Raw genomic sequence first — 8,612 nt, 5'->3', positions numbered from 1 at the left:
TCCTCATGCTGGCAAGATGTTTACTGACACGTTGTCCCAATTCTTGGCGTGGCTTCCCGACATAAAAAAACCCACATTGACATTGGAGTAAATAAACAACACCCTTTGTCTTACAGTTTGCAAAATGTTTTGGATAAAAAAGTTCCCCATTGGGCAAAACAAGAGAGGTTCTTTGACCAATAACATAACAGAAGGAGCAAGACCCACAGGGGTAAGTACCCCGTGTTTTGCAGGGGTCTTTGCGTAAATTGCCTCTATATTCACTTTGGGTCAGCATTTCACCCAAAGAACCTGATCTTTTATACATAACCTGTGGATGTTCCGTGACAAAGCCAGCCAGGGATGGATCCTCAGTAAGAAATGTCCAATGTTTGGACAAAATCTTTCGTATTTTAGCATGTTCATTTGAAAATCTTAAGATGATACGTGTCGAGTCGTAATTTTGTCTATTGAGACTTTTTACTCTATTGAAGGATCGTCTCAAAGCAGATTTCGTATACCCTCGGATAAGAAGTCTACTAGTAAGTCTATCTGCCTCCAACTGGAAATCATCATTAGTACAGTTACGTTTGAGCCGTAAAAATTGGCTGTATGGGATGGATTTCTTGAGGGGCTCTGGGTGAAAGCTATCCGCATGGAGAATCGTGTTTCCCGCAGTCTCTTTTCTAAAGAGGCTGCTGCCAATTCTACCAGAATCATCTTTGGTGATACAGACGTCCAGGAAATTAATCCTATGGAAATCGTAGCACATGGTAAAGAAGAGGTTAAATTCATTGTTATTAATAGTTTTGAGGCATTCCTTGAAGGTTTTTTCCGGCCTGTTCCATATCAATAGAATATCATCTATATAACGTTGCCACAGCACAATGTGCTGTGTGTAGATGATCAAATCTTCATTGGAAAAAGTTTTTTTTCCCACTCCCCCAGGTACAGGTTTGCATATGAGGGTGCACAGCACGTCCCCATAGCAACACCCTGTACCTGGAGGTAGTGGGAATTATTGGAAAGAAAAACATTGTGTCTTAAAATGAAATCAAGCATACATAGGATGAAGTTGGAAAACTTCCATTCCGTAGTAGCCTTTTGCCTAAGAACACGTGAAATAACAGCAACCCCAAGGTCATGGGGGATGTTATTATAAAGGGATTCCACATCGATTGTAACTAGAAAAGCTGATGCTGGTATCTCCAAATTGTCTGGGATCTGGAGCAAATGGACAGTATCCCTTGTATAAGACGCCAATTATAGGACATGTGGACGTAAGTGATGGTCAATGACCTGACTCACCCCCTCAGATATACTCCCATTGCCTGAAATAATGGGTCTCCCCGGAGGATTTTTGAGATCCTTGTGGACTTTAGGTAGGGCGTACATGGTAGGAATACGCGGAAATTTGGTGCAAATGAAGTTTGCTGAATCAATGTCTATGGCACCAATTCTATGGGCATCGTCAACCAGTTAATAAAATTCCTGGTTAAATTTGTCCACTAGGCAGGCCGAAATGGGGCGATAGCATTTACAGTTGTTTAAATTTTTTTTTTAAACACATGGATTCATAAAGACCATTGTCCATGATAACGATATTACCGCCCTTATCGGATCCCTTTATCGTAATGTCCATGTTTTCTTTCAAAGATTTCAAAGCCTTTTGTTGTCCAAGATTCAAATTCTTGACATTTAAATCTTTGGTAATGGCTCGAATCTCCCTGGTTTTCTGCCTAACAAACAGTGCCAGGGCAGGGTTTTGTTGCAAAGGCGGAAATTTATTGGACTTATTTTTAAAGATCTTCTTCAGGGGGGGGAGGACACTGTTTAGATTCCTCCTCGCTCTCTTTGGTACAGGAAGAGAGGTTAGGAGACCGTAATATCATTGAGATAGTCTATTATAGGTCGCAAAGAACCATCCTTGTTCTTGACAAAAAACATTCCAGCACTAGCTGGGGAAGTGGATGGCCTAATGAAGCCTTTCTTCAAGTTGTCGTCTAGATAGAGTTTAAGATGGGCAAGTTCCGGTTGAGAGAGAGGGTAAATCCTTGCGGTAGGAATGGGACAGCCAGGAACAAGATCAATCGGACAGTCATAAATTCGGTGTGGAGGTAGGGTGTCTTCCTTGGTTTTGCTGAATACGTCGGCGAAGTCGTAGATGGGTAGGAAGGTCCGCTGATAGAGCCTCAGCGACAAAGATAGGGGAGATGGGATAACAAGTCTCTATACAGTAGGTGGACTGTAGCTGGACCCTCCTGTCGTGCCCTTGCTGGACAATTGTGTACTTGGCCTTTGTTGGTGCATGAACCACTTGTGAATGACTGCCCTGAAAGCCTTGCAAATGATCCCGATGATTCCTCCTCCTCCTCCTGTGCCACATCCTCTTCCATCATCGCCCGTAGCGTTTTTTAAAGGAGGCATAGAACTGGGATAGTCATGCTGAGAGCGGTGTCATTGGCACTGGCCATGTTGGTGGAGTACTCAAAACAGCCCAACAAGGCACACAGGTCTCGCATGGAGGCCCAGTTATTGGTGGTAAAGTGGTTCTGTTCCGCAGAGCGACTCACGCGTGCGTGCTGCAGCTGGAACTCCACTATCGCCTGCTGCTGCTCGCAGTCTGGCCAGCATGTGCAAGGTGGAGTTCCACCTTGTGGGCACATCACATATGAGGCGGTGAGCGGGAAGGCCGAAGTTACGCTGCAGCGCTGCCAGGGTGAGAACGCCGAAAGTGCGCACAGACGGCCCGCACTTTCTGCAGCAGCTGTGGCATATCGGGGTAAGTTTTCAGGAATCTGCACCACCAAATTCAGCACATGCGCCAGGCAAGGGATGTGCGTCAAACTGGCTAGGCCCAGAGCTGCTACGAGATTTCGCCCGTTATCGCACACCACCAGGCCTGGCTTGAGGCTCACTGACGCCAACCACTCTTCGGTCTGTTGTTCCATGTCCCTCCACAACTCCTGCGCGGTTTGTGGTTTTTCCCCCAAACAGGAAAGTTTTAAAACTGCCTGCTGGAGTTTACCCATGGCTGTGCTGAAGTTGGTGGTGAATTTTGTTACGCTGACTGGATGAGGAAGCGGAGTAGAAGGAGTTAGGAACAGGAGGCAAACTGAAGCGCCCTGCAATCCTCGGTGGTGGAAGGACATGCGCCAAACTGCTATTCGCCTCAGGCCCAGCCGCCACTACATTTACCCAGTGCGCTGTTAGGGAGATATAATGTCCCTGACCGTGCTTACTGGTCCACGTATCCGTAGTTAGGTGGACCTTGGCACAGATGGCGTTGCGCAGTGCACACCTGATTTTGTCCCCCGCTTGGTTGTGCAGGGAAGGGATGGCTCGCCTGGAAAAGTAGTGGCGGCTGGGCACGACGTACTGTGGGACAGCCAATGCCATCAGGCTTTTAAAACTCTGCGTCTCCACCAGACGGAATGACAGCATTTCAAAAGCCAGTCATTTTGAAATGCTGGCATTCAGGGCCAGGGATTGCGGGTGGGTAGAGGGGTACTTCCTCTTACGCTCCAGTGTTTGGGAGATGGAGAGCTGAATGCTTCCATGGGACATTGTGGAGATGTTTGGTGACCCAGGTGGTAGTGTTGCTTGCCGGTCCTCTAATTGAGGGGTGGCAGGTGGCACTGTCACTACGGAGGTAGATGAAGAGGCAGAGAGGCCCGAGACTGATGCAGAATAGGAAGTAGGAGGAGCCAGAGACCTTTCTTGGTTTTTGAGGTGTCTACTCCACTGCAGCTCGTGCTTTGCATTTAGATGCCTGGTCATGCAGGTTGTGCTCAGGTTGAGCGTTTTTGCCTCACTTTAGGCTCTGATTGCACAACGTGCAAACCACGCGTGTCTTGTCATCAGCACATTGTGTGAAGAACTGCCACGCTAGGGAACTCCTTGGACCTGGCTTTGGTGTGCTCGGTCCCTTGCTGCGTTGGGCAGTAGCAGGCGTACTGTCTAGGGGACGGACGCTCTGCTTTGGCACCCTGCCCCCTCTTCTGCTGTGCTGGTGGCTCTGTGCGACCACCGCCTCTTCCTCCGAACTACACGGGTCACCTGCATGAGGTTGATTCCATGTCGGGTCGAGGACCTCATCGTCCTGCACATCATCTTCCACCCAGTCTTCACCACTGCCCTCCTTGTCGGTCTGCACAATTGCAAAAGCACCAGCAGTTGGCGACTGTGTTTCATCATCATCCAAGACCTGCTGTGATGGTCCCCCATGAACTCATCTTGAAATATAAGTGGTTGGGCATCGGTGCACTCAATCTCTTCCCCTTCTGGGGCTGGGCTAGGTGGATGGTCCTGGGAACACATGCTAACAGACTCATCAAAAAGAAGAAGAGACTGCTGCATGCTTTGGGGCTCAGACTGCTTGGCTGATTTGCAAGGGGGTGAGGTGAAAGACTGATGGTGGACATCGGCTGCAGGCGCCAACTCTGAACTTTCAGCACAAGACTGGTTGGAAAACAATGTGAAGGAACTGGAGGCACTGTCAGCAACCCAATCTACTACCGCCTGTTCTGCTCCTGGCCTCAACATTCGTAGAGCTGGATTAGGCCCAACCAAATACCGCTGCAGGCTCTGTCGGCTACTCGCACCTGAGAAAGGTGTTTCACTTGTGCGTGTAGCTGGCACAAATCGACCACGTTCTCTCCCTGTAACAGGAGCTCCACCAGCAGCACTACGAACGCGGCCACGTCCCTTATTTGACGTTTTCCTCATATTTCTCAAATTTAGGGTCTTGCCCTTATTTTGAGAAATTTTAAATACAAAAATAGTGTAATATGGTGAAATAGGCAGAGATTCACCTATATATGTATCTACCTATAGCAATAAGCAGGTAACCCAGCCCTAAACAAGTGTACTGCACAGGCAGTATATGACAGGGGACAGGTAGAGTGTGTTGGTGAAATGGGCAGAGATTCACCTATATATTTCTCTAACTATAGCAAGAAGCAGGTAACCCAACCCTAAGCAATGTACTATATGAAGCAGATGTCACAGAAATCAAGAGTGCTGGTTTAGATTTCTGAAGCAGCATACACCTCACTGACACTGTCCCTCAAAATCCGGAGCCTGTCCCTACCATAGCTACACCAGACTGACGAGCGGCCCATAAACCATAAGATGATAATGATGTCAAAGAAATAGTGCTTGGTTAGATTTCTGAAGCAGGATCAAACCTCACTGACACTGTCCCTAAGAATCAGTCAGCAGCCTTTCCCTATCATAACTAGAGCAGAGTTCAATGAATAAAGAATGCTTGTTTAGATGTATGAAGCCGGATAAACCTCACTGACACTGTCCCTAAGCAGCAGCAGCCTTTCCCTATCATAACTGAAGCAGAGTGATGATCTGTGCTGTGTGCCTCTATCTAATATAGAGGCTGGTCACATGCTGGGTCACATGCTGCACTGGCCAATCACAGCCAAGCCATAAGTAGGCATGACTGCGATCAGTTCCCAGTCACAGTAGTAAAACGAATGGCGGTTGGCTGCCGTGCAGCGCGCCAAAACATACCCGAACTCCGAACCCGGACTTTTTCCAATTATTCGTGTTCGGGAGCAAAAAAAACCCAAAGTTCGTACCGAACTTGAACTTTACAGTTCGGGTTCGCTCAACCCTACTTGTGAACCCCTGAATTTAATGAAAATTCTCCCTTACTATATCCCACAATGTTAAAATATCTCTAGCGTGCAACTTTTTTGTCTGCCACTCTTTAAACAGTTTACTGAAATCCTTATACACTATATCATCTTAAAGCACTTTTTGTTCAGCTGGGCTTGAAACCTTAAAAAAAAAAACACCTTGTGGTCCGAAATGACATTCTCTTTATTTTTTCCAAAAAACTTTTATTTTCCAACAATACATACAAATAAATAAATATACATTATTTATAAGACACACATTTTACATACATACATAACAGTCTCAATATAACCCCTTCATAAAATCTATCTCATATTTATAATACTTACCATTCTTATAGTTGCATATCCCCTTGTCTCATATACATCATCCCCGGTCCTAAACCTTCTAACTTTTCTTTTCTAGATTAAGTGAAATATCGACAAGTAATAAGCCAGGGAGAGATAGGATCTAAAGGATAGGGCACTATGGGAAAAGGTAGCTGCGGGGGAGAGAGAGCCCTTCTCAAATAAAAAAATAAAAAAAAATAAGATAGGTACTTTTTAGAGGGTAATATGAAGTTCCTCTATCAAGTGAGCCCTATAGTGTGTGAAAGGAGGAAAATAGAAAAAAAAAAAATTATTTTATTCCCATTATCAATATCGAAGTGTAATGCCGCGTACACACCATCACTTTATGTGATGAAAAAAAACGACGTTTTAAATCATGAAAAAAAACTACGTTTTTGAAACTTCATTTTCAAAAACGATGTTGCCTACACACCATCGTTTTTTCAAAATGCTCTAGCAAAGTGCAGATACGTTCAGCACTCTTTTCCATTGAAGCTAGCTTCATAACTTGCTTCTGAGCATGCGCGGGTTTAAAAACGTTGTTTTAAACGTTGTTTTGCCCACACACTATCCTTTTAATTGACACAAAAAACGACGTTTTGAAAAACGACACAAAAAATTGAAGCACGCTTCAATTTTTTTTGTCGTTTTTCACAAGACATAAAACAACGTTTTCCCCCACACACGGTCATTTTAATTGACGTTTTTCAAAACATAAAGTGATGGTGTGTATGCGGCATTAGAAAAAAAAAATAAGAGAAGATAGAGGGGCCTCATACTACCCTCTACTGTAAAAAGCACCTATCAAGTGAGCTCTATAATGTGTAAAGATAAATAATACAAAAAAAAAAAATACTCGTTATCAGTGCCAATGTATACGGCAAAAAATAAAGGATAATAGAAGGTCATCATATTGCCCTCTAAAAAGTACCTATCAAATAAACTCTATAATATGAGAAGAGAAAAAAAAAATCTTTATATATAAAAAAAAAAAAAAATTCTTTCCTTTTTTTCTTTTTACTTTTTTTCTTTCCAATTGCTCTATCCTACTAATTCTATATTTTTCTTTATTCCATTCTCCTACTGATGGAGCTTTCTTTTCCTTCCAGTTCTTTGGGATTAATGCTTTAGCCCCATTCAGTAGGTAAGGGACCAAAGATCTTCTGTACTTTTTTCCTTACCATACCCACATTATGAAACAGGCAGTGCCAGGGATCTTGTTTCACCTCCCAACCACTTATCCTCATAATCCATTTTTAGAATCTCTACCCAATATGCCTGTATCAGGGGACATTGCCACCAAATATGGGCAGTTGTCCCCTCCATCCCACACTCTCTCCAGCATAAAAGATGATATCTCATTGTTTATTCTATGGAGTTTCGTTGGGATATAGTACCATTTGGTAAGGAGTTTATAATTCATCTCTTTTACTTTCTCTTCTGTTGATGTAGAATGGATAAGATCTAATACTTGTCTCTTTCTTTCTTCTGGTATGGTTTGATTTAATTCTTGTTCCCACCCTTCCAATATTTTCCGTGTACCCATCTCTCCATTGGGTGTCAATATTCTATATATATTTGATATCCCCTGTCTTCCTGTTTCTCCCCGCTCTGAGGTTTTCCCATGGGTTTAATTCCTTCGTATCACGCAGGGGTTTCTGGAGTGTGCCTACAAAGTGTTGGACCTGTCTATACCTCCATTCATCTCCTAGAGTTAATCCATAATTTCCTCGTAGTTTTGATAAAGAGCACAAGATATCATTATTTATTAAATCTTCCAGTCTTAATGTGTCCGAAGTTGTCCATCTCAGGTACATTCTACCCCCCTTACCTGGCGGAAAGTAGTCTGTACCCGTAAGGGGCAACAGCGGGCTATTTATAAGGACATGTTTTCCTTTTTACATACTACGTCCCAGATTCTAAAGGTTTCTTTTGTTATTGATGGTATCTCCTTAGGTAGACTTCTTATATTGCTTTGGACAACATTAACATTATCTTTATGAACATATGATCATGGCATTAAACATTTAGCTGCAAATATAAAGTCCATTCTTGATCCAGAATCTCTACCTTTCCATGTAAACCTCTCAGTTAAGGATCTATTATTATTGAGGGTCATGAAAACATCTCTAAAACTTGAAATCAGATATCATAAAAGATTAGCTGTTCTATCAGACGTTTTAGCACCTGGACCATATCTATCTGTGCCATTTTTAAAGTACAATTAAAATCACCTGCTACAAGCGTTAAAACTTTGCCATAAAGAGGTTCTAATTTTCAAACGGTTCAATACACTCCTTTCTTTCTGCAGATGCATATACATTGAGAAGATCCCACTTAATATCATCAATAGACAGAAACAAACAAAACTCTTGCTGGCACAAGTTCTTGTATATGATCAATTTTTGCTGGCCCTTTCAGATCCGAGAATCTTAGCCAAAAGGCAGGGAAGCAATGACCAAATAATTGTCTTTTCCAAGTGCCGCCTATCCCGGGCGAAACAAAAAGCTCAGTGAGAGGGCTTGAGGCCTGAGCACCAACTGCACAAAGCCAGGTGCTCCTCATTGATGCATAACAAGGGAAATAATTTACATGGGCCTGCCTCCTGGTTAATGTGGACAAAGCCAAGACGCAGGCTGTGGGATATTG

This window comes from Rana temporaria, chromosome 4 (assembly GCF_905171775.1).
Source record: "Rana temporaria chromosome 4, aRanTem1.1, whole genome shotgun sequence".
NCBI lineage: Eukaryota > Metazoa > Chordata > Amphibia > Anura > Ranidae > Rana > Rana temporaria.
Note: the sequence above shows the minus strand (reverse complement) of the source record.